Here is a 22,939-nt window from a genome sequence, read left to right as displayed (position 1 = left end):
TTCTCTTTCAGGGTGAAAAAAAAAAAAAATTCGGTTTACAACCTCTTTAAAAGCTGTAAGCAGAACACGAAGCAGCTAATTGAGAAGTGTACACGCGCTTTATACACAGAACGGTTTTCAATAAAGTTGATTCAAATAAGATGGTAAAGACGCCCCCTTGGCGTAGCGGAAGATGCGTGACGCGAGGCGCGATGGGTGGGGCACCGGCAGGAGCGATGCCGACCCGGAAGTGTGTGCGGGCGAGGCTTGAGAGTGTTTCCGGCAGCTGAAGAGAGCGGAGCGCGCTGGGCCCGGCTGAGGTGTTCGGAGCGATGTGAGGAGGAGCGAGGCGGCTCGTTCCCCGCAGGTGAGGACCGGGCACCGGACTGTGTGTGTGTGAGAGTGAGTGAGTGAGAGTGAAGAAGGAGGGGGAAGTTACTCCATTCACATTCCTCGAAAACACCTCATACACGTCAGCGGCGACACATCGAGCAGCGCCCCCCTATGGTGGAGACCCCGCCAGAGTGTCCATCGCTCAACAGGCTTCCTCGATTTCCCCCTGTTCCGGCCTTAGTAACGAACACCCTCCTCCCCACCACACATCAGAGCGTGCTCTGTGCCTGGAGGAGGCATTCCTGCGAGTCCTGTACCCACCGTCACCCCCTGGGAGCCTCGGCTCTCCGTACCCAGGACAGGGGCATACCAGACATACCTTCCCCCCCCTTCCTTCATTCACCATTCCCCACTCCTATTCCTCCATACCCTGCACATAACCCCCCCCCCCCCACTGCCAGTATCTAGTAACCATTACTGAGCCCCTATTCCCTCATACTCTGTGTATGAGACACCCCACCAATCACAGAGCTTTCCTTCTATTCCTATATACCCTGTGTATGAGACCCACCACAGAGCCTCCTTCTATTCCTCCATACTCTGCACATAATGACCCCCCCAATCACTGTATATAATTACCCCCCCCCCCCACCAGTATATAGTAACCATTACTGAGCCCCTATTCCATTATACCCTGTGTATGAGACCACCCCACCAATCACAGAGCTTTCCTTCTATTCCTATATACCCTGTGTATGAGACCAACCACAGAGCCTCCTTCTATTCCTCCATACTCTGCACATAATGACCCCCCCCCCCCCAATCACTGTATTTAATTACCCCTCCACCAGTATATAGTAACCATTACTGAGCCCCTATTTCATTATACCCTGTATATGAGACCCCTCCCCCCCCAACCAATCACAGAGCTTTCCTTCTATTCCTCAATACCCTGCACATAATGACCACCCCCCCAAATCACTGTATATATTAAACCCCCCCACCAGTATATAGTAACCATTATCGAGCCCCTATTCCATTATACCCTGTATATAAGACCCCCCACCAATCACAGAGCTTTCCTTCTATTCCTATATACCCTGCACATAATGACCCCCCCCCCCGAATCACTGTATATATTAGCCCCCCCCCCAGTATAGAGGAACCATTCCATTATACCCTGTGTATGAGACCCCCTCCCACAATCGCAGTGCTTTCCTTCTATTCCTCCATACCCTGCACATAATGAATTCTCCCTATAAAGACCCCCCTACTAATACTGAACCCATATGTCTATTACCCCATATCTTGTATAGGAGACTCCTCACCAGCACCCATCACTGATCCTCCTGTTCCTCCATGCTCTGCACATAATCTGCCCCCCCCCCTTCTTGCAATCATTGAGCTATCAATTGCTGAGCTCATTTATTCTTCTCTATCCCTTGCTCCCCAAGCAGTTGACCCCCCCCCCCCCCAACCAATACCCATAATGAAACTTCCTGACACTTGCACATGAAAACACTCACTGAGCTCTTCATCCATTCATACTATACACATAATGAAATCTACTTGACGCCCCCCCCCATGAATACCTGGGCATATTAAGATCTGCCAGTCCCCAAATCACTGAGCCAATCCATACTCTACACAGTGCAATCATTAAATTCCTTCTTGCACATAGTAAGATCCCCTTCCAGTTTCTGGATTGAACAAGGCAGCCATGATTCTGTTTGACCTTTGAGGATCTGGCTGACTGGAAGGGCGGAGGCTGTGGCCTGCAATATGTACACCCTGGCTGGTTCGGCACTGAGGCCGGTATTCACCATTGCCCTGGTGTCGCAATCTCTGACCAAGTGGGCTAAGCTTTTAAGCCGTGATCTGAAGGGAGAACAGCTCCCCCTTGCTTTGCTGCACTGGCGGACCAGCTAATCCAGGGGCTGCAGTTTATCTGTGATGCCTCTTTGGATGCAGCTCCCCTAGTGGTGAGGCTTTCTTTTTCGGCAGTGGTCCCTCAGCATGTCTTTTTGGCTCAAATGCTGGTCTGTGGACAAGACTTCTGAACTTCCCTTTCAAGTAGATCGCTTGTTTGGAGCTACCCTGGAAGACCTCATAAAAGAACTCACAGGGGGGGAAGAGTACCTTTCTTCTGCAGGCTACTAAGGGCAAGGAACTTCGTCGTATACGTGGGCCTTTCTTCTCGGCTCATATGTTTTTTTTTTTTTGTCCCTCAGGGTCGACTGACAAGGGATCAAAGCCTTTCAGAGCATCCTCTGGAGGATCCAAATGAACCTGGTCTGGCAAACCGTGAGCTGGCTTCTGCAGACCTGCGGACAAAGCTACTTCAGCGTGAACGTGTGCCCTCACCTGTATCGAGGGTGAGGGGATGTCTTTGATTTCTGTACCCGTGGACTTCCCTAGTACAAGACAAGTGGGTCCAGGAAGTAATTCGGTCTGCCTACAAGATCGAGTTTTGATCTTGTCCCCTGGCAAGGTTCTTTCCTTTCAACTTATGCCTGTCCCTGGAACGCTTACAGAGTCTGTTTGGGGCATTACAAGACCTGTTGCTTCAAGAGGTAATTGTCCCGGTTCTGACTTGAGAATGTTTTCATGGTTTTTAATCAAACCTGTGTACTGTTCCCAGGAAGGAAAGCAAAATGCGTCCAGTCCCGGACCTCAAGGCGCTGAACTGCTTTGTGCGGGTGCAGAAGTTCAGAATGGAGTCCATTTGAATGGTGCTGGCATCCCTGCGTCGGGGGGGGGGGGGGGATTTCCTTGCCTCTATTATGCCTACCTTCACATTCCAATATGTGCCAGTCACCACCTTTTTTCTCTGGTTTGCCTCGGGAGAGGAGCATTATCAGTTTGTAGTGATACCCTTTGGTCTCGTCTCTGCTCCTCGGGTCTTCAAAAAAGTGTTAGCCCCGGTGTTAGCTTTGTTAAAGGCTGGGCTACTCGGACGATCTCCTTCTGCGAGCGGAGTCTCCTACTATTCTGGTAGAAAACCTGGAGATCACAATACAAATTCTGCGGCAGTTTGACTGGATTCTGAATTTTCAGAAGTCTGCTCTGGTTCCGTCCACGAAGCTGGACTATCTGGGCCTGACTCTGAACTCGGCCTTAGCTAGAGTGCTCCTTCCTCTGGACAAACTCCAGAAATTTCAGGCTGCAATTAGTCTCCTGCTGTCCAGCAGATGGTCATCCCTCCGGACTTGCATGCAGGTGTTGGCCTAAGGGGGGTGGTCCCTTCTTCCAGGGGGGTTTCATCAGTTGTCTCTGTTGGGGCATCCCCGAGGTAGATTTATTGGCATCTCGGCTCAACAGAAAAGTGCAGAGGTTTGTGGCTCGGTCACGGCATCCTCTGGCGGACGCCACAGACACTCAGGTGGCCATGTGGGGTCAGTAGCGTCTTATTTACGCCTTCCCTCCTCTGAAGCTTCTGCCAAGACTTCTACGCAGGATCAAGACCGAAGGGATTCCAGTCATCTTAGTTGCTCTGAACTGGCATCGCCGGGCTTGGTATGCTGGTCGCTGACGTTCCTTGGAAGCTTCCTCTCAGGGAGGATCTGCTGTCCCAAGGAATGATCTTCCATCCTGATTCATAGTTGCTGGCTTTGACGGCTTGGCTGTTGAACGCCAGGTGCTGAAGGATAGGGGTTTATCTGAGTTGATTCCTACACTGTTAAAAGCTAGGAAAATTTACTTCTAGGAAGATCTACCATTGTACGTGGAACACGTACATTGCGTTGTGTGAGTCTCTTGGGATTCATCCTTGCTCCTTCCCAGTGGCCTGGGTCTTGAGCTTCCTTCAATGGGGGGGTTGAACAGAAATTGTCCTTGAGTACCATCAAGGGCCAGGTGTCGGCATTGGCGGTCCTCTTCCAATGACCTTTGGTCACTCCCTGGTGCGTACCTTTCTTCAGGTTGTGTGACTACCTGGTTCTTGACCTATGTGGTTCCTTCCAAAGGTTGTCTCTGCTTTTTCATTTGAATGAAGATATTGTGTTGCCTTCCCTGTGTCCCAGGCCTAAACATCTGAAGGAAATGGCCTTGCATGTGGTCTGGTCAAATAATGGTGTACATGGCAGCTACAGAGTCTTATAGGAAATCAGACTCACTATTTGTGCTCACAGATGGGCCTCGTAAAGGGCGGTTCGCTTCTTCTGCGACTATTTCCAGATGGATCAGACAGTGATTCAGGCCTATTCCGTCAAGGGTCAGGTTTCGCCTTTCCCTGTTAAGGTGCACTTTACTAGGGCGCTTAGTTGCTCCTAGGCCTTCAGTCATCAGGCGTTGGTGATAAAGGTTTTTCAAGGCGGCCATCTGGTCGTCAGTGTACACTTGCACAAAGTTTTATTAAGTTGATGTGTTGGCATCTGTGTATGCTTCTTTTGGCCACAAGGTTTTGCAGGCTGCTGTTGAGATGATCTGATCCTCTGAGGGTGTATTGTGTTTTTCAGGTGGGCTCCAGTTGTTTTGGTTGAGCTCCTGTTGCCTGGTTGGCTACTGTTTAGCCTTGAATTTTTTTGCTGTTCCCACCCTTTTGTGTTTAACACTGCTTTAGGACGTCCCAATTTTTATACAGATCAGAAGCTCTGTCCGTCAATGAATAAAAGAGAAAATGGGATCTTTGACTTACTGTAAAATCCATTTCTCTGGTGTTCATTGATGGACACAGCACCCACCCCTCTGTGGAGTTGTAATTCTTACCTATAGCAGAGAGAGGGAGTATACCCCCTGGGACTGCCCATGGGCATAGCCAGATTTTTTTTCTGCCTAGTGTCCTACTCCTGTAGGAAGCAGTATTTTACGGTAAGTCAAAAATCCAAATTTTCTGGAGGGGAGGTCAATCGCAGCTCCTGTACCAACTACAGGGTTTGTTTTAGTGGTGCACCAAAATGAAAATTGTGGACTCAAACCAAAATTTCAGGATGCACTTGGCTGAAATCCGAAATGTTACAAAAATGTACATCTACTGTGAAATGCATTGAAGATGTGGCAAATGTATCAAAAACACACCCGTGTTGTGTTTTTGATGTTTTTTTTTTTTTTAGTCCCATGACCTATGAAAAACGCACCGTAAACATGGTAAAATTGTGGCAAAATAGAGCGTGTTTTTCGGCGCCATTGTTGCCACCTTTTTTTCCTTTTGGTAAAACATCGATGACCCTGTTTTTGGCCGATAACGTTCGGTGGAGGATATATTGGTGCATCCCTAGTTTCTTTAATGTATTACTGTGCTGTGTACAACTGGTGATAAAAAATGACTGCTGTTGTCCATTATTGATAGAAGAACAGTTTATCACACAAAAATACATAATTGCCTTCTTGGAGAAAGATTGCTGTTCTGACATTAACCTTGTACATTGATATCTTCGGAGAAATATATAATATCACCACTGTTTCTGGTGCAGTTCCTCTGGGATTTATAGTACATCTGGCCATTGCAGTTACTCTTCTACTTCAAAGTGGTTACGGCTCTTATGGATAGATGCTGTTATCTAATGCTGCAGTTGCTTTAACCACATCTGTTGAACATTTATTGAAATGTAACCTATTCTTTCAATGTGTGTTAACAATTGGTAACCCGTTCAGCAGCATTGATGCTTCAAGCATTCCTGGGAATGGCGTACTGGCACAGCCATGTCTTGGATTGCATACTTGCATATAAATCATGTTTTGTGTGTGTTTTTTAGGTAACTGTTTGATCCTCCTCTTGAAAGAGTAAAACTTGTCTATCACAATTATCACACCCTTCCTGCTGGGCGTCCCCAGAACACCCCCTCCCCCAATAAGTTTACCAACACCTTTTACCTTCAGGCGTGGCTTAAACCCACTTCATGCCAAACTTTAGTAATGGAAATTAGGCCGGGTAGAATTTTTAGGACAACCAAACTGATGAATGTTTGGGCTTTAGAACAGTGCCTTAAACAAAGCAAGGTGGTTTTTGTAGTTTGCTGCTGAATCACAGTGCATTGATTTTGTGCATACATGTTTTTAACTAATCGGCCTTTGTGAAGGCTTATCATTAAAGCATCATTCCTGTCCATGCAACTTTTACTATGTTACCAGAAATGCACAGTTAAGCCTAGTACACACAATGAAATTATCAGACGAATGGTAGTCCCTTTTTTTTTTTTTTTTTGCACGCTAGTCTTAATTTCAAAAATGAATGTTACCAATATACAAAAAGCCATCCCCACTGGGAGAACACAGTGATTATTGCTAGCAAGAGAATCCAGCAGGCTGGTTGCACCCAAGTTGATTGATCAACTTGGTACATTCACCCTGCCAACTTCCTGTTCAAATCTCAGCCGGTTCCTGCTACACAAGCCAAGGTTCAAATCATGTATGGCCTGCCTTACTCTTACACTGGTGCCATTCATATGGCCTTATCACCAAAAGTAACTGTAGCGAATGGTCTTTGTAATGCACCATAGTGCGGTGGAGATGTAAACAAACTGTATCATGCATCATTTAAGGTATGTCATGGCCCACTCAAATTTATTAGACTTCTTAATTCAACACACAAAAAATGTGCAGTGATGCCTGTTCAACACGTGCGATAAGACAACGCACTAGTGTGAACTGGTTATTTAAAGAGTAACTCCTTCATATGGAAAAAAAGCAAATTAAAAATAACTTAACATATACAGTTGCTACACTGGCTCTATTCCAATTGAAGTTTATTAAATATTACTTTTCTATTTCAGTTTGCAGTCATTGTCATTTTCTTTAAAATTCAGTGCTTTATGGCATCCTGCAAGTCTGTACACAGTGTACAGAATAGAAATGTAGTTTCCGTTTTAGGCATCCTGTGCAATAGGAATTATATTTTTGGCAAGATCCTCCCTAATGGTAATTTCTAAAGGGATGCAGACACTGCAACTTTCCGCATTAGAACATTGCAGATGCATCAGCTTATTCGATTGCACACGCTCCCATTCAGGAATCAGTATGCCAATGACATAGTGGCACTTTTACAGCTTTTTCTTAAGGTGATTGTAAAGTTCTTTTTTTTTTTTCTAACAAACATTTTGCACAGAGTGGCCCAGATCCTCCTTTTCTTGGGTCCCTCTTCGCCTCTCCTGGCCACTCCCTCCTGTTAAGTGCCCCCACAGCAAGCCGCTTGCTATGGGGGCACCTGAGCCAAGTCACAGCTCCCTGTGTCTATTCCCGACATGGAGCTGTGGCCTGGCCCAGCCCCCCTTCCTGATTCTCTGACTGATTTTGATTGACAGCAGCGGGAGACAATTGCGCCACACTGCTGTCTTAGCCAATGAGGAGGGGAGTCCTGGGCAGCTAAGACACTCCTGCAACATCGCTGGATAAAGACAGGCTCAGGAGTGTATTGGGAAGGGCTGAAAATGCATTGATACAAAAAACCTTCTGCCTTTACAATCTATTTAAAAGCAGTAACAGGTAGGACTCTGCTACAAAGCTTACGAAAAGTATTAACATAGATCACCCAGAGGGGATTATTTTTTTCTTCCCTTAACAAAAGCTTTAAACTACCCAACACACTCAGAGCTATTGGTGGCATATCTGTGCTTCCTGAGTTCCAGGATCTGCATATGCCCATTATGTATTTTCAGTATCTGTTCTATTGTAAAGTTTTCACTACCAGGGTTACTTCAGAGATTGCTAGGGCTCCTTGAGTTGTGGCTGATATTGGAGTGGATCTTCACTGCATCTGAGCACCACAAACTAAAAATGTTATTTCATTCATTTATAATGGAATGCTTTATTTTGGTGAGCATTTCTGGCCATTACCATCTTAAAGCGGTTGTATCCCCCCCCCCCCAAAAAAAATAAAAACCCTGCAGGACAATGGCATAATGTGCTAGTATGCATCGCATACAAGCACATGAAATCCTTACCATAGAACGAAGCCCCGTCACGGTCTCCCGGATACCGCTGAGGCAGCTGATGTTCCCTCGGCGTTTCTTCCGGGTTCGGCGGCTCCGGCGCTGTGAGTGGCCGGAGCCGCAATGACATCACTCCTGCGCATGTGGCGAGGGTTTTCTTCTTACCTTGACAACATTGTCACAAAACAGTGGGACTATCCAAAACGCAGTGGTTGCTAGGGTATCTTGTTTTTTTTTTTTTTGTTTTGTTTTGTTTTTTTGCGGTATCCTTATGAGGATTTACTACGCAAAAGGTGGGCGGTCCCACCTGTAGTGGCTCCGCCGGTCAAATTGAGTTACCTTCATCCCAGTTGAGGAGTCCCCGGCCTTTACAGGTCCAGCTAATAAGAGGGCAGATGCTCTGGTCCTCCATATCTACGCTGTGGCTGGTTCGGCAATTTGGCTGGTAATTACTATTGCCCTGGTGTCGCAAAATCTGACCGAGTGGGCTAAGCTTTTACCTGTAGGAAGAATAGCTTCCCCCCTCTCTTTGTTGAGCTGGCAGACGACCGGTTGGTCCAGGGGTTAGTTTGTCTGTGATGCCTTTTTTGCTGCGGCTCCTTTTTGATTTCTAGGCTGTCTGTATCAGCAGTGGTCCTTTGATGTATTGTCTGGCTAAAATGCTGCTCTGCGTACTAGACTTCTAAGAAGGCTTTATCTCATGTGTGTCCAATCTTTAGGCTTCTCTGGGCCACATCGCGTAGAGAAATTTTTGCGGGCCGCATATAAAATATATACTATAGTTAAGTCAGGGCTTGACAAATTTTCCTGAAATCTAGGAGCCAGCTAAAAAAGTTAGGAGCCAGTTTTTTTTTTTTTTTTTTTAAACAACCAAGCTTTATTTAATAAAACGGATACTAAATATTCACATAAATACGACTAGAACCCCACTCTCCTCTATAGCGCAATTGGATGAAAACAGACTGTCTCTTTCCATCCGATGCCATCTGATCCGATCCACGGGATGGATAGAAAATAGAACCACCATCCGTCTGCTTTTGACAGACAGGATCAGATGGCGGCAGATTACTGCTCCATAGAGGAGAATGAAGGGTCCGATCAGGTCTGCCTGAAAAACTGACAGGCGGACCTGATCACAGCCCGTGTGAAAGGGGCCTTCGGCTGTGGCATGGCGATGAGAAAAAAAAAAAAAAGATTGTGTATGTATGTGCTATATATATATATATATATATATATATATATATATATATATATATATATATATATATATATAATAATATAATATATTTTTTTTAATAATTAAAAAAAAAAAGAAAAATATTTTTTTTTTTTTTACATTTAAAAAATAAATTAATAACCACACTCCCTGTCAAAGGTAACTAACTGGACAGGGAGATGGTAATGCATTGAGAACAAACAGGCAGTGGAAACAGTCATTACTCCCGGCCACCACAAGAGGGCGCCAGTTCCCCATTGGAAGCCTCTCATCTCAAGTAGGCAGAAAAGCCGGGGCCTCAATTTTTGGACGGCGCGGAAGTCTGTGCACTCCTTGCGTGGAAGTCCGTGCAAAAATGACAGGACACCTTCTGCGGGGCACCCCAGGCGCCAGGTCACTAATTCTAGTCGCAAATGCGACCTGGCGCCCGGGGTTTGTCGAGCCCTGAGTTAAGGTATATAAGTAATAAACGCCGCCACGCCCTTCCCCCGACTCTACTTCCTTCCCAGCAAAAAAATAATTGGCAGTGGGCCGCATTGCCTGCGGTTCTGGGCCGCAGGTTGGACATTCCTGCTTTATCTGATCTCCCTCTTGTAGGGGATCGCCTGTTTGGAGCTTCTTTGGATGACCTCTTTAAGGGTCTAATGGGGGGAAGAGTACTCTTCTTCCACAGGCTACCAAGGTCAAGGAGCCCCGTTGTAGACATGGGCCATTCCTCTTGGCTCCGAAACGGCCTCTTCGTCTCTCAGGATTTTAAGACTAGGGATAAAGAGTCAGGGCCTCCACTGGAGGTTCCAAGAGGACCTGGTCTGGCAGGCCACGAGCAGGCTCTTCCAGACATGTGAAAAAGGCTGCCTCTGCGTTAAGTGGCGCCCTCTTCCACATCTGGGTGGTGGGACGGCTTTGCTGGTTTCCAGATTCATGGACCTTCCTGGTACAGGTCAAGTGGGTCCACAAAGTTGTTCGGTCAGGCTACGAGGTCGAGTTGGGTCTTGTCCTCCCGGAAAAGTTTTATTTTTCCCTTCCAACCTGCGCTTGTCTCCAGATCGCTGATGGGGTCTCTTTGGGGCAGTGCAAGACTTGTTACTTCAAGGGGTGGTTGTTCTGGTTCCGACTTCAGAACATTTTTAAGGTTTTTTTTACTCAAACCTTTTTACAGTCCCCAGTAAGGGAAGGCAAGGTACGTCCCATTCTGGACCTCAAGGCGCTAAGTTGCTTCGTGCGAGTACAGAAGTTCTGCATGGAGTCTATTCACATGGTTGTGGCGTCCCTACATCAGGGAGATTTATTCTCGCTTCTATCGACATCGATGATCTAATCTAATATGTGCTGGTCGCCAGCTCTTCCTCTGTTTTGCCGTGAATGAGGAGCATTATCAGTTTTGTGGTGCTGACCTTTTTGGTCTCTCCTCCACACCTCGGGGTCTTCACTTGAGTGTCGGCCCCGGTGCTTGCTTTGTTTGAGTCAGTGGGGGATCGCAGTACTGCGGTACCTGGAAAATCTTCTTCTGCGAGCAAAGTCTCAGACTACTCTAAAGCAGTGGTCCTCAACCCTGGTCCTCAGGGCCCACTAACAGGCCAGGTTTGCAAGATAACTGAAATACATCCCAGGTGATATAATTTGCTGCTCAGTGATTGCGGTACTCTAGTCTGCATCTCCCCAAGGTAATACTTAAAATCTGGCCTGTTAGTGGGCCCTGAGGACCGGAGTTGTGGGCCACTGCTCTAAAGGACTACTGGAGGCTGCTCTGCGTACTGAGGGAGTTCAGTTGGATCCTGAACATTCAGGAGTCTGCTTTTGGTTCTGTCCACAAAAACTGGACTATCTGGGTCTGACTCTGGACTTGGCCTCAGCCAGAGTTTCTTCCTGGTGGGGGGGGGAATCCAGACATTGCAGGAGGAATTTCAGCTGCTGCTGTTCAGTAGAGGGTCATCCCTCCAGGTTTGCATGCGTGTGCTGGGCCTGATGGTGTCCCCCCTCGAGGCGGTCTGTTTGCACAGTTCCACACAAGATCTCTGCTAAAGAGTTTCTGGTGAAATGGATCAAGGATCCACGGTCTCTAGAGGTGGCATCGCTCTGCAGCTCTTTGATGGGGAAAATCCTTCTCCCCCTGTACTGGACAGTTGTCTCCACAGAAGCTAGCCTGTCTAGGTGGGGAGGCGTCTAAAGCACTGACGTTCTTGGGGGTCTGTACTCTGACAGAGCCCAGGCTGCCGATTAGTGTACTGGAACTCTGAGCAATCAGACTTTGTCTGGCTCGTTAGATAATCGTCTTCAGGTGTGTCCGCTACAAATTAATCTGGACAATGCCACTGCCGTGGTGTATGTCAATCACCAAGGGGGCACAAAAAGGGTCCTGGCGGCCCGATAGGTAGCCGGTATTCTAAGTCATGTGGATGGACTGATTAGTTCCAGCCTTCTTAAACTTCTGCCATGACTCCTGTCCAGGATTCAGGCAGAAGGGATTCTGGTCATTCTAGTGGCTCCAGACTGGCTTCGCCGGTCTTGAAATGCCGATCTGGTACGGCTGGTCGCCGATGCTCCTTGGGGACTTCCTCTCAGGGAGGATTTGCTGTCCTAAGGTCCAGTGTTCTATCCTGTCTTAGTCGCTGGCTTTAACGGCTTGGCTGTTTAACACCAGGTGCTGAAGGGTGGAAGTTTGTTTGAATCAGTGATTCCTATGCTGTTAAAAGCTAGGAAATCTGCCTCTGGGAAGAGCTACCATCGTATGTGGAAGACATACGTTTTGTGGTGTTAAGCCCCGTACACACGTACCGATCGTCGGCCGAACGATCGGCCGTCTTTTGTTCAGGGCTGTCGTGTCTGTTGAAAACTGCAAAAGACTGCACACGAATTTTGTCGGCCGACAGCCGACTGCAGAAGTGATGTCATGTGATGGTTAACTTTCCTTGTCTTTTTTCTTTTCTGAGCATGCCCAGTCTTGCTAATCTGCTGTCTGTCGGCCGAAATCTGTACTGACTGGCGAACAATCGGCCGTTCTGGTGTTTGCCTATAAAAATTTTAATGCCTGCACGACAGATTCTGTTCGGCCGAAAATGCGCTGTCGGAAGAATCATACTAACAAGCCTACAATCGGCCGATCGGTCGGCGGCCGAATATTTGCGGCCCGACAATCGGTACGTGTGTACTGGGCTTTAGTCTCTTGGGGTTCATCCTCGATCCTTCTCGGCGGTTCGGATCTTAACCTTCCTTCAATGAGGGCTTGAACAGAATTTGGCCTTGCGTGCCATCAAGGGCCAGGTTTTGGCGGCCTTTTTTTCTAGAGACCTTTGGCCACGCACTCCCTGGTGCGTACCTTTTTTTCTCTTCAGGGATTTGGTCCCTTCCGTTTGGGCTCCGTTGCTGCCCTGGAATCTTAATGTGTTTTCAGCTTACTACTCTACTGAAGCTTCTCTTTGAAAATATTGGGGGGGGGGGGGGGTCTGGCCGGGATCTGAGAGGAGAGAGGCGTGCAGACCAGGAGCTCCCTGCGACTGACACTATACTCCTGATAATGGCCACACACGTCTTCCCTGAGACATCTCCCTGATACTTCCTGGATCCCTCGGTGACCTAAAATATTGTGGAGGTTTCCCTGTTTACACTGCCCCAAAAATTGACCACCTTGGTGGCTATCACCTCTGCATGCAGGGTGTCTGATCTGACAGCGTTATCCTGTCATTCACCTTATGGTGATTCACATGGATGTGGAGGTGGTGCTTTTCCTCTGTCATTCCTTCCTAAGGTGGTCTGACTGTCTTTTGAATGAAGACATTGTGTTGCCTTCACTGTGTCCCAGGCTTAAACATCTGAAGGAAATTGCCTTGGATGCGGTCGGGGCAATTAGGGTGTACCTGGCGGCTACAGAGTCTGTTAGGAAGTCAGACTCTATTTGTGCTCATGAACTGACCTCACAAAGGGTTGTCTGCTTCTTCTGCGACCATTTCCAGTTGAATGCGATTTAGTTCAGGCCTATTGCATCAGAAGTCAGGTTCCTCCTTTCCCTGTTTAGGAGCACTCTACTAGGGCGCTTAGTGTCTCCTGAGCTTTGTCATCAAACCTCAGTGACACAGGTTTGCAAAGTGGCCACCTCGGCCGTCGGTGCACGATTTTACAAAGTTTTTGTAAAGTGGTTGTGTTGGCATCTGCGGATGCTTCTTTTTGGCCGCAAGGTTTTTGCCGGCTGCTTTTTAGAGGACCTGGTCCTCTTTGAGGGTGTATTGTTTTTTTCAGGTGAGCTTTAATTGTTTATGGTTGAGGTCCATATTACCTGGTTGACTATGGTAAGCCTTGGGAATTTTTTTCTGCTGTTTCCCTCCCCTCATGTTTGACACTGCTTTGGGACATCCCAATGATTAAAGAGAATCGGGAGCTGTGTCCATCAATGAACAAACGAGAGGGGGGGGGGGGGGTGGGCTTGTCACCGTCTAAACAAAACACACACGCTGATGGCTCCTGCTGCAGTCACTAGCTTGTAAATAAAAGTTCACTCTTTGGAGGTACATAATATGTCCACAGAGCAGAACTGATTAAAGTGGTATTAAAGGTTTGACTTTTTTTTTTTTTTTTTTTTACACATGTCATACTTACCTGCTCTGCGCAGTGGTTTTGAACAGATAAACCCAGATCCTCCTCTTGGTTCCCCCGCCAGAGCCTGGCTCCTCCTTGACCAGTGGGCTTATAGCAAGCCGCCTCTTAAGAGGGCATTTGGGGTGTGCTCGCTCCTGAGTCCTCCTCTATACATTCATAAGACAGACACACAGGGCCTTATTTTGTGAACTGGTCCAAATCGTATGGTGGAGGGGCAATTGTGGTGTGGGGTTTTTTTTTTTTTTTTCATGGTTTGGGCTTGGCCCCTTCATTCCTGTGTAGGGAACTCTTAAGGCATTGGCATACCAAGACATTTTGGACAATTTCATGCTCCCAACTTTGTAGGAACAGTTTGGGGATGGCACCTTCCTGTTCCAACATGACACTGCACCAGTGCACAAAGCAATGTCCGTAAAAATATGTATGAGATAAGAAAAAAAAAAAGTGTGTGTGTGTATAAAATATTCTCAGAAGATGAGGCTACAATCCCCAATTTGCAATAATGTTGAGCGCTTAAGGGCCGCCCAACTTTTAGTGCGGCAGAGCGCCCCTTAAGCACAAAATCGTGTAACTACATGATTCCTGTGATTGGCTCTGGGGAGCGCATGCTTCCGGAGCTGCACTCCCATTGTGATTTGGACATAGCTGGAGCCAATCAGCAGTTCCGGTAGCTGCCATGGCTTCCCGCCACCTACGCTTGTTCACAGGAGAGGCAGCACTGCGGTCTGCCTTGCCGTTCTGTGAGGGAGGAAAATGCATAACTCGAATCTCGGTTTTCCTCCAGTCACGGCATTCCCCACACAGTTAGAAAGCACTCTCTTGGAGCACATTTAACCCTTTGATTGCCCCTGATGTTAACCCCTTTCCTGGCAGTGTCATTTATTCTGACAGTGCTTTTTTTAGCACTGATCACTTTCTTGGTGTCGCTGGTCCCCAAGAAGTGTCACTTCATGTCAATTTGTCCGTTGCAATGCCAGTTGCTAAAAATCGCTGATCGCCCCCATTACTAGTAAAAAAAAATTCCATAAATCTATCCCATAGTTTTATAGATGCTATAACTTTTGCGCAAACCAATCAATATTAGGGCTGCAACTAACGATTATTTTCATAATCGATTAGTTGGCCGATTATTGCTTCGATTAATCGACTAATCGGATAAAAACCTAAAAAAAAAAAAAAAAAAAGTGTATAATTTAGTTAATATTCTTGAATATCTATATGTAGTGGTAAATATAACTATCCAGCTATATAGTTGGATATTTAATCCACTCTGAAACAGATATATGTATTATTAGAGGTTTAAATGTGGTACATATCAGACTCCGAGATCAATATTTTTAAAAGACCTAAAACACTGTTTTGCAAATTTTCAGACCGGATTTGTATATAATAATGATATACCGTATATACTCGAGTATAAGCCGACCCGAGTATAAGCCGAGACCCCTACTTTTACCACAAAAAGATGGGAAAAATCATTGACTCGAGTATAAGCCTAGGGTGAGAATGCAGGGCGGCGGGCATGGTGCAGGAGAATGCAGGGTACTGGCATGGTACAGGAGAATGCAGGGTACTGGCATGGTGCAGGAGAATGCAGGGTACTGGCATGGTGCAGGAGAATGCAGGGTACTGGCATGGTACAGGAGAATGCAGGGTACTGGCATGGTGCAGGAGAATGCAGGGTACTGGCATGGTGCAGGAGAATGCAGGGTACTGGCATGGTGCAGGAGAATGCAGGGTACTGGCATGGTGCAGGAGATTGCAGGGTACTGGCATGGTGCAGGAGATTGCAGGGTACTGGCATGGTGCAGGAGATTGCAGGGTACTGGCATGGTGCAGGAGATTGCAGGGTACTGGCATGGTGCAGGAGATTGCAGGGTACTGGCATGGTGCAGGAGATTGCAGGGTACTGGCATGGTGCAGGAGATTGCAGGGTACTGGCATGGTGCAGGAGATTGCAGGGTACTGGCATGGTACTAGAGGATCCGGGGTTGTGGGCATACTACAGGAGATGCAGTGCTGTGGGCATGGTACATGTGGACCATGCCCGCAGCACTGCATCCCTCGTAGTGTGCCCGCAGCCCATGGCAGGTAGTGAAGCTGTTTCACTTACCTGTTCCAGAGGCGCCTTCATTTTAAAAATGGCGCCGCCCGGGGCCGACACGTCATTGCGCACGCGCCACCGCCGCTCGTATACTTTCGGCTATTCCCGGCCTCTCCCGAGCGGCGCCGGGAATAGCCGAAATTACACGAGCGGCGGCGGCGCGTGCGCGGTAACATGTATGCGACGGGCGGCGCCATTTTTAAACCTTAAACCCGTCGGAGAGGACATTTTTTTCCTTGACTCGAGTATAAGCCGAGGGGGACGTTTTCAGCGCAAAAAAATGTGCTGAAAAACTCGGCTTATACTCGAGTATATACGGTACTCCCTTATTAATAGGCAGGTAGTTTGATACAAGCTCCCTGTGCCTGCTGTCACTTATGCTGGTAATACACAAACTAAATTTTTTTTAGAAAATTTTTAAAAACATTCATCTGATTTTTCTAACCATTAGTGTATATTGGTGTCCGGTGTCAACCACAGTGACAGGAAAATTTGAAGGAGCAGAATAGAAAACTTCTCGATCAAACAAATCTTCAAATAGTGTATGTGTTTTTTGCTCAGAAGTTTTATTCATTTTAAAATTTATTGTTAAAAGCAAGTGGAATTTTCAAACAACACTCGTCCATTTAAAAAATATACAAATCATTCTTGAACAAATATAGATGCAAATATTTTTGTCCAAAAATCCAATACATGTATGGAAAGCAGAAGACATCTAGTAGCAGCAGCATGCTTTTTTTTTTCATGTGTATGTATATAAAAAAAATATGCCCAGAAGTCGGATATGCAGGATATTTTAACTGGGAGTCAGACATGAAGGTATATGAAGGGTGGAGGGGGGAAAATAACATTTATATATTAAAGTAGTACTAAAAGCTGAGACTTTTTTTTTTTTTTTTCATGGGTATAATAATTTTAAATACAGTATAATGCACATTACTAAAACTTTTACTTTAAATGTAATTGTAATGCCTTATATCACCTCTAGTCTATCGGCCTCCACCTTCTCTGGGTTCAGATGCTGATCTTCCCAGCACAGAGCCCTTACAGTGATTGTAAACGATGGATTCTTTTCTTTTTAACAACAATCTTGTAATACTTATCCTCTCTGTGTAATGATTTTTCACAGAGCAGCACTGATTCTCCTCTTCTGACCCCCCCCCCCCCCCCCCCATGGCACTTCCAGCCCCTTCTGCCTTCAAAGTGCCCCTATAGGAAGCAGCAAAGTATAGTACTGTACAGAGTGTCAAGGTTAAAAATCCTCTGCCTTTAGAATCACTTGGTTCCTTCTCTTGCCCAGGACTACATTTCCCATGAGGCATTGCTCCTCACACATTCACAAGTTCTCTGTCATCTGCTGACATGTATGGATGGTTTACTGAGCTGTATGTGTGTTGCACTGTATTTTCTGATATGTAAACAAATAATGCATTCTGTATGAAGGACAACTAATCGGCTGACGATTAATCGATTACGATAATAGTTGACAACTATTTTCATAATCGATTAGTTGACGATTATAATCGATTAATCGATTAGTTGTTTCAGCCCTAATCAATATAATTATTGGGATTTTTTTTTTCACCAAAAATATGTTTCAGGATACATATTGGTCTAAATTGATGAAGAAATTGGATTTTTTTTAAATTTTTATATTGCAAGTGTTTTATAGTGAAAAGTATGTTTTTCAAAATTGTTGGTCTTTTTTTGTTTATAGCGCAAAAATAAAAACCGCAGAGGTGATCAAATACCACCAAAAGAAAGCTCTATTTGTGGTAAAAAAAAAAAAAAGACTACTTCTACTTTATTTGGGTACGGTACAGTGTCGCACGACAGCGCAATTGCCGTATCACAAAAAATGGCCTGGTCAGGAGCTGAAGTCCGGATCTGAAGTGGTTCAACTTAACCTTATTGCAAATTGAAGATTGTACTCACGGTTTTTGATGTTTTAATTGGTGGATGATTGGAAGCCCACTATTGATACAATCTCCATGTGTTGGACTTGGACATAAGAGGAGTGACTCACCCTAAATCTATATTATTTATCCATAACCCTTTTGGACATGGAGTTTACCAGAGCTTCACAGGTTGCCACTGGAGTCCTCTTCCACTCCTCCATGACGACATCACGGAGCTGGTTGATGTTAGAGACCTTGCGCTCCTCCACCTACCGTTTTGAGGATTCCCCTACCGATGCTCAATAGGGTTTAGATCTGGAGACATGCTTGGCCAGTCCATCACCTTTACCGCCAGCTTCTTTAGCAAGGCAGCGGTCATCTTGGAGGTGTGTTTGGGGTCGTTATTATGTTGGAATACTGCCCTGTGGTTGAGTCTCCGAAGGGAGTGGATCATGCTCTGCTTAAAGCGGAGTTCCAGCCTTTTCTGTGTTTATTAAAAAGTCAGCAGCTACAAAAAGTGTTGCTGCTGACTTCTAATAAACACACACTCACCTGTCCCATGGTCCATCAATGCGGCTGCCCGAAGCCTCGATCCTCTCCCTCTGGTCTCGGCAGCGCTGGCATCACTGGTGTGGGCACCCGGCTGTGACAGCTTGCGGTTTCACAGCTGGGTACGCACTGCGCATGCACAAGTTGCGCTACGCATCTTCATTGGCCAGCAATCTTCTGGGACCTCTGACATGTCCCAGAAGATTGCAGGGAGGGAGGGGGGGAGTAGAACTTCCACTGAGGGCGCCGCGGCACTCCATTCGGAAGTGGGAGCGGGTACCTGTCAAAACTAGTTACCTGCCCCCCCCCCCCGAAAAAAAAATGACATGTCAAATGTGGCATGTCAGGGGGCTATGACTACCTAAAGTGGAAGTTCCACTTTTGGGTGGAACTCTGCTTTCAGTATGTCACAGTACATATGTTGATGGGAATGGGGAAAAATGGGGAGGGAAGGGGGAGCGGAAAAAAGGGGAAAGATGAGGGAGATGGGACTTTAAATGAGACTCGTGCCATAGAGTCTCCATCCCTATTAATCATGAACATAAAATGAACATAAGGAACACATAGTGTTCAGAAATAATATGTTCACACCTCCATACAAAGTCCCACCTTTTTCTATTTTTGAACATTTTATTTTTGAACACTGTGTTCCTTATGTTCATTTTACGTTCATGTCACAGTACATGTTTGCATTCATGGTTCCCTCAATAAACTGTAGCTCCCCAGTGCCAGCAACACTCATCCAGCCCCAGACCATGACACTCCCACCATCATGCTTGACTGTAAGCAAGACACACTTGTCTTTGTACTCCTCACCTGGTTGCCGCCACACATGCTTTACACCATTTGAACCAAATAAGTTTATCTTGGTATCATCAGACCACAGGACATAGTTCCAGGAATCCATGTCCTTAGTCTGCTTGTCTTCAGCAAACTGTTTGTGGGCTTTCTTGTGCATCATCTTTAGAAGAGGCTTCCTTCTGGGACGACAGCCATGCAGACCAATTTGATGCAGTGTGCGGCGTATAGTCTGAGCACTGACAGGCTGACCCCCCACCCCTTCAACCTCTGCAGCAATGCTGGCAGCACTCATGTCTATTTCCCAAAGACAGCCCCTGGATATGACGCTGAGCATGTGCACTCAACCCCTTTGGTCAACCATAGCGAGGCCTGTGCTTAGTGGAACTTGTCCTGTTAAACCGCTGTATGGTCTTGGCCACCGTGCTGCAGCTCGGTTTCGGGGTCTTGTAAATATTCTTATAGCCAAGACCATCTTTATGTAGAGCAACAATTCTTTTTTTCAGATCCTCAGAGTTCTTTGCCATCAGGTGCCATGTTGAACTTCCAGTGACCAGTATGAGTGAGTGCGATAACACCAAATTTAACATACCTGTTCCCCATTCACACCTGAGACCTTGTCACACTTAACGAGTCACATGACACCGGGGAGAAAAAATTGCCAATTGGGCCCAATTTGGACTTTTTCACTTAAGGATGTACTCACTTTTGTTGCCTGCGGTTTAGACATTAATGGCTGTGTGTTGAGTTATTTTGAGGCGACAGCAAATTTACACTGCTACAATGTAAGTGAGTGTACAACTTGTATAATACAATATTTACAAAAATGTGAGGGGTGTACTACTCACTTTTGTGAGATTGTGTGTGTGTGTGTATGTGTGTGTGTGTGTGTATGTATGTATATATATATATATATATATATATATATATATATATATATATATATATATATATATAATATAATTTTTTTTATTCCAGAATTTGTTTTCATTTTCACAGTTCAGCTTTGAAATACAAGTCCACCCTAAAATCCCTGCATCTATGCATTTGCATGATCTAATACTAACCTATCTAGCCCTGTAAAGAAATGAATGGGGAGTGTTGTCACCCAGAGAGTTACTATAGGGCTTCCATTGTCAGCTGTGTCCTCTGCACCCGCCTCCACAGTAAAGCCGTGGCTGACAGCTCAGCGTGGGATCGGCTTCCACAAAGGTATGTATACTGATTTCTCTTTCACAGGGTTAGATAGGTTAGTGTTAAATCGTAAATGTCCATAGATGCAGGGATTTTAGTGTTAAGGTGGACTTCTACTTAAATATTTTCTGCAAATATTGATCTGTCCATGATAAAAGGAGCAAACATTAGCAGATGCCTCCAAAATTCAAAACACAGTAGATTGTTATTACATAAGTCACACAACCAAAACTTGTCTGTGATCATTCATTCACTTACCACTGCATCCATCACTTCGCTTATTATAGGTACACAGGGAAATTGCATCATTGCAAGAATTGGTTGCATTTAGCTTTTAGTCATGCATAGACAGTCAATGCAGTTTTTTTCAGGTTGGTGTTTTGCACAACAGCTATACCTCTATGTATTTTGACATCTTATGGACTTTTTTTGGGAAGGTAGACATATTCGATGGCTTCATGGAGTGAAGAGGCACAATTCTGTACAGTACTTTGTGTATGGACCATTGCATTTAAAGAAACCAGTTACTTTTGAACAATACCGAACAGATGAAAAATGCCTTTCTGGTGTATGAAAAAGGAATTAATGCAGTGAGAATGTCTGAATTTTAATGTGTTGCCAGTGAATATCAATTTCATTTTAGTGGTATGTGCAAAACACACCTCTTCACTAGGTTAACCTACTTTTCTGTTCAATCCTGACTTTCCCTGCCCATGTTGGTGGATTTGATTTTTAAGCTCTTGTCTTGGTTATAATTCCCAAGGGCAATTCTTTTTTTTTTTTTTTTTTTTTCTGTTTTTTATTTTCAGCAAAACCTAGTTCAGGAAAAACTGTTGTACATTTTCATTAAATGTCTTGCTGCTCTGTTGAGTCTTATTATTTCCAACACAAAGAACATTAACACCCAATATATTTATTTTTTCAATGTTCGAGTACAATAATGGTTTTTCTAAATGGAATGCAAAGATAAATGATTATCCATCACTCTGTTGCTATTTGCTAAAGCAAGTATTTTCATGTCCATTTTATTTTCTGAAAGACAGGTGTCTTTAACCACTTCCTTACCGCTGGACATCGTATGACATCCAGGGCTTTAAGTGGGGGATATCTGAATAATGCCTGCAGCTGCAGGCGTCATTCAGATGATATTTTTTTCCGCCGGCAATTCCCTGCACCATAAGAACAATCATAGCGGCTGTCAATCCGCTTGATTGTTCTAACAGGCAGCAGGATGGGGACATCCCCCCCCCCCCCTCCCGCTGCCGCCTTTCCGGTGCTTCTACTGCCTTGCCCTGGTTATCTGGGAGATGGAATCCGCCAGCGACGGAAGTACACCATAGTCTGCCGAGACCAGATGGTCCCTGGCAGTCTGTGACTCTCGGAGGCCCGGGCGCGCTGTAATGACGTCACGCCCAGCCTGGCAGTTGTTAATACTGCCGATCTCTGCTGTATAGCTGAGATCATGTTTTGTTTTTTTTTATTATTATTATTTCAGGCTTTCTAGCCTGTAGGAGAGGTCTAATTGACCCCAGATCTCTCCATAAAGAGGGCCTATTATTCACTATTCCTATTATAAGGGATGTTTACATTCCTTGTAATAGGAATAAGTGTGATTAAAAAAAAAAAAAAAAAAATTGTGCCTCCGTCCCCGGGAAAGCAAATGCATGCTTATGTTGCGAGAGCAACAATTCTAGCCCAAGACCTCCTTGGGCTAACTTACGTTTTTTTTTTTTTTTCTCAAAAAAATTCACATTTTAAATAATTTCTGCGCAATGACCGCCATTTTATTCCCTAGGGTCTCCGTTTAAAAAAAAAAATATATATATATATATATATATATATATATATATATATATATATATATATATATATATATATATATATATATATATATATATATATGTTAGGGCTGCAACTAACGATTATTTTTGTTTTATTTTTTTTGCTTAAGTGCCGGTTCACACTGCCGCGACCACTAAAGTCTCCTCATAAGGGGCGACTTCTAGCGCGACTTCAGCGCGACTTGTGAATTATTTTACGCGACTTATATGATAGACGACTTTGTATTTGGCCAATCAGAATATGATGTTTTTTGGATAGTGTCTGGGGGGTCTAAAGTGTCCCTGGGAAGTTTCATCACTGTAGCATGTCCAGAACCAGCAAAAAAGCATTTTTCTTATTTTTATTAGCACATGAATGTCTTCTCTCCACCTGGTCGTTTTTCTTGCAAGCAGGCATTTATCGGGCATTTTTGGAGGCAGGCATGACTTTTTTTTTTTTTTGGATTTAGTGTCTGGGGGGTCTAAAAAATGTCCCCGTGAAGTTTCATCTCTGTAGCATGTCCAGAACCAGAAAAAAAAGAGCATTTTTCTTATTAATACAGCAGTGTGGCGGCTTCTCTACACCTTGCATT

At 45.2% G+C, this 22,939-nt stretch overlaps 1 protein-coding gene across 1 annotated transcript in view; it reads left to right on the top strand.

Moving 5' to 3' along the window:
• Positions 1 to 246: 246 nt before the first annotated feature.
• Positions 247 to 22,939, top strand: part of ZBTB34 (zinc finger and BTB domain containing 34) — a 30,346-nt gene continuing 7,653 nt past the window's right edge. Inside the window, exon 1 of the mRNA XM_082263659.1 lies at positions 247 to 346. The gene's annotated coding sequence lies outside the window, so the exon portion shown is untranslated. The remainder of the gene's footprint in view (positions 347 to 22,939) is intronic.

This window comes from Pelophylax lessonae (assembly GCF_965119305.1).
Source record: "Pelophylax lessonae genome assembly, chromosome: 7".
In the NCBI taxonomy this organism is placed as follows: Eukaryota; Metazoa; Chordata; class Amphibia; order Anura; family Ranidae; genus Pelophylax; species Pelophylax lessonae.
This window is presented reverse-complemented; position numbering and strand designations above follow the sequence as displayed.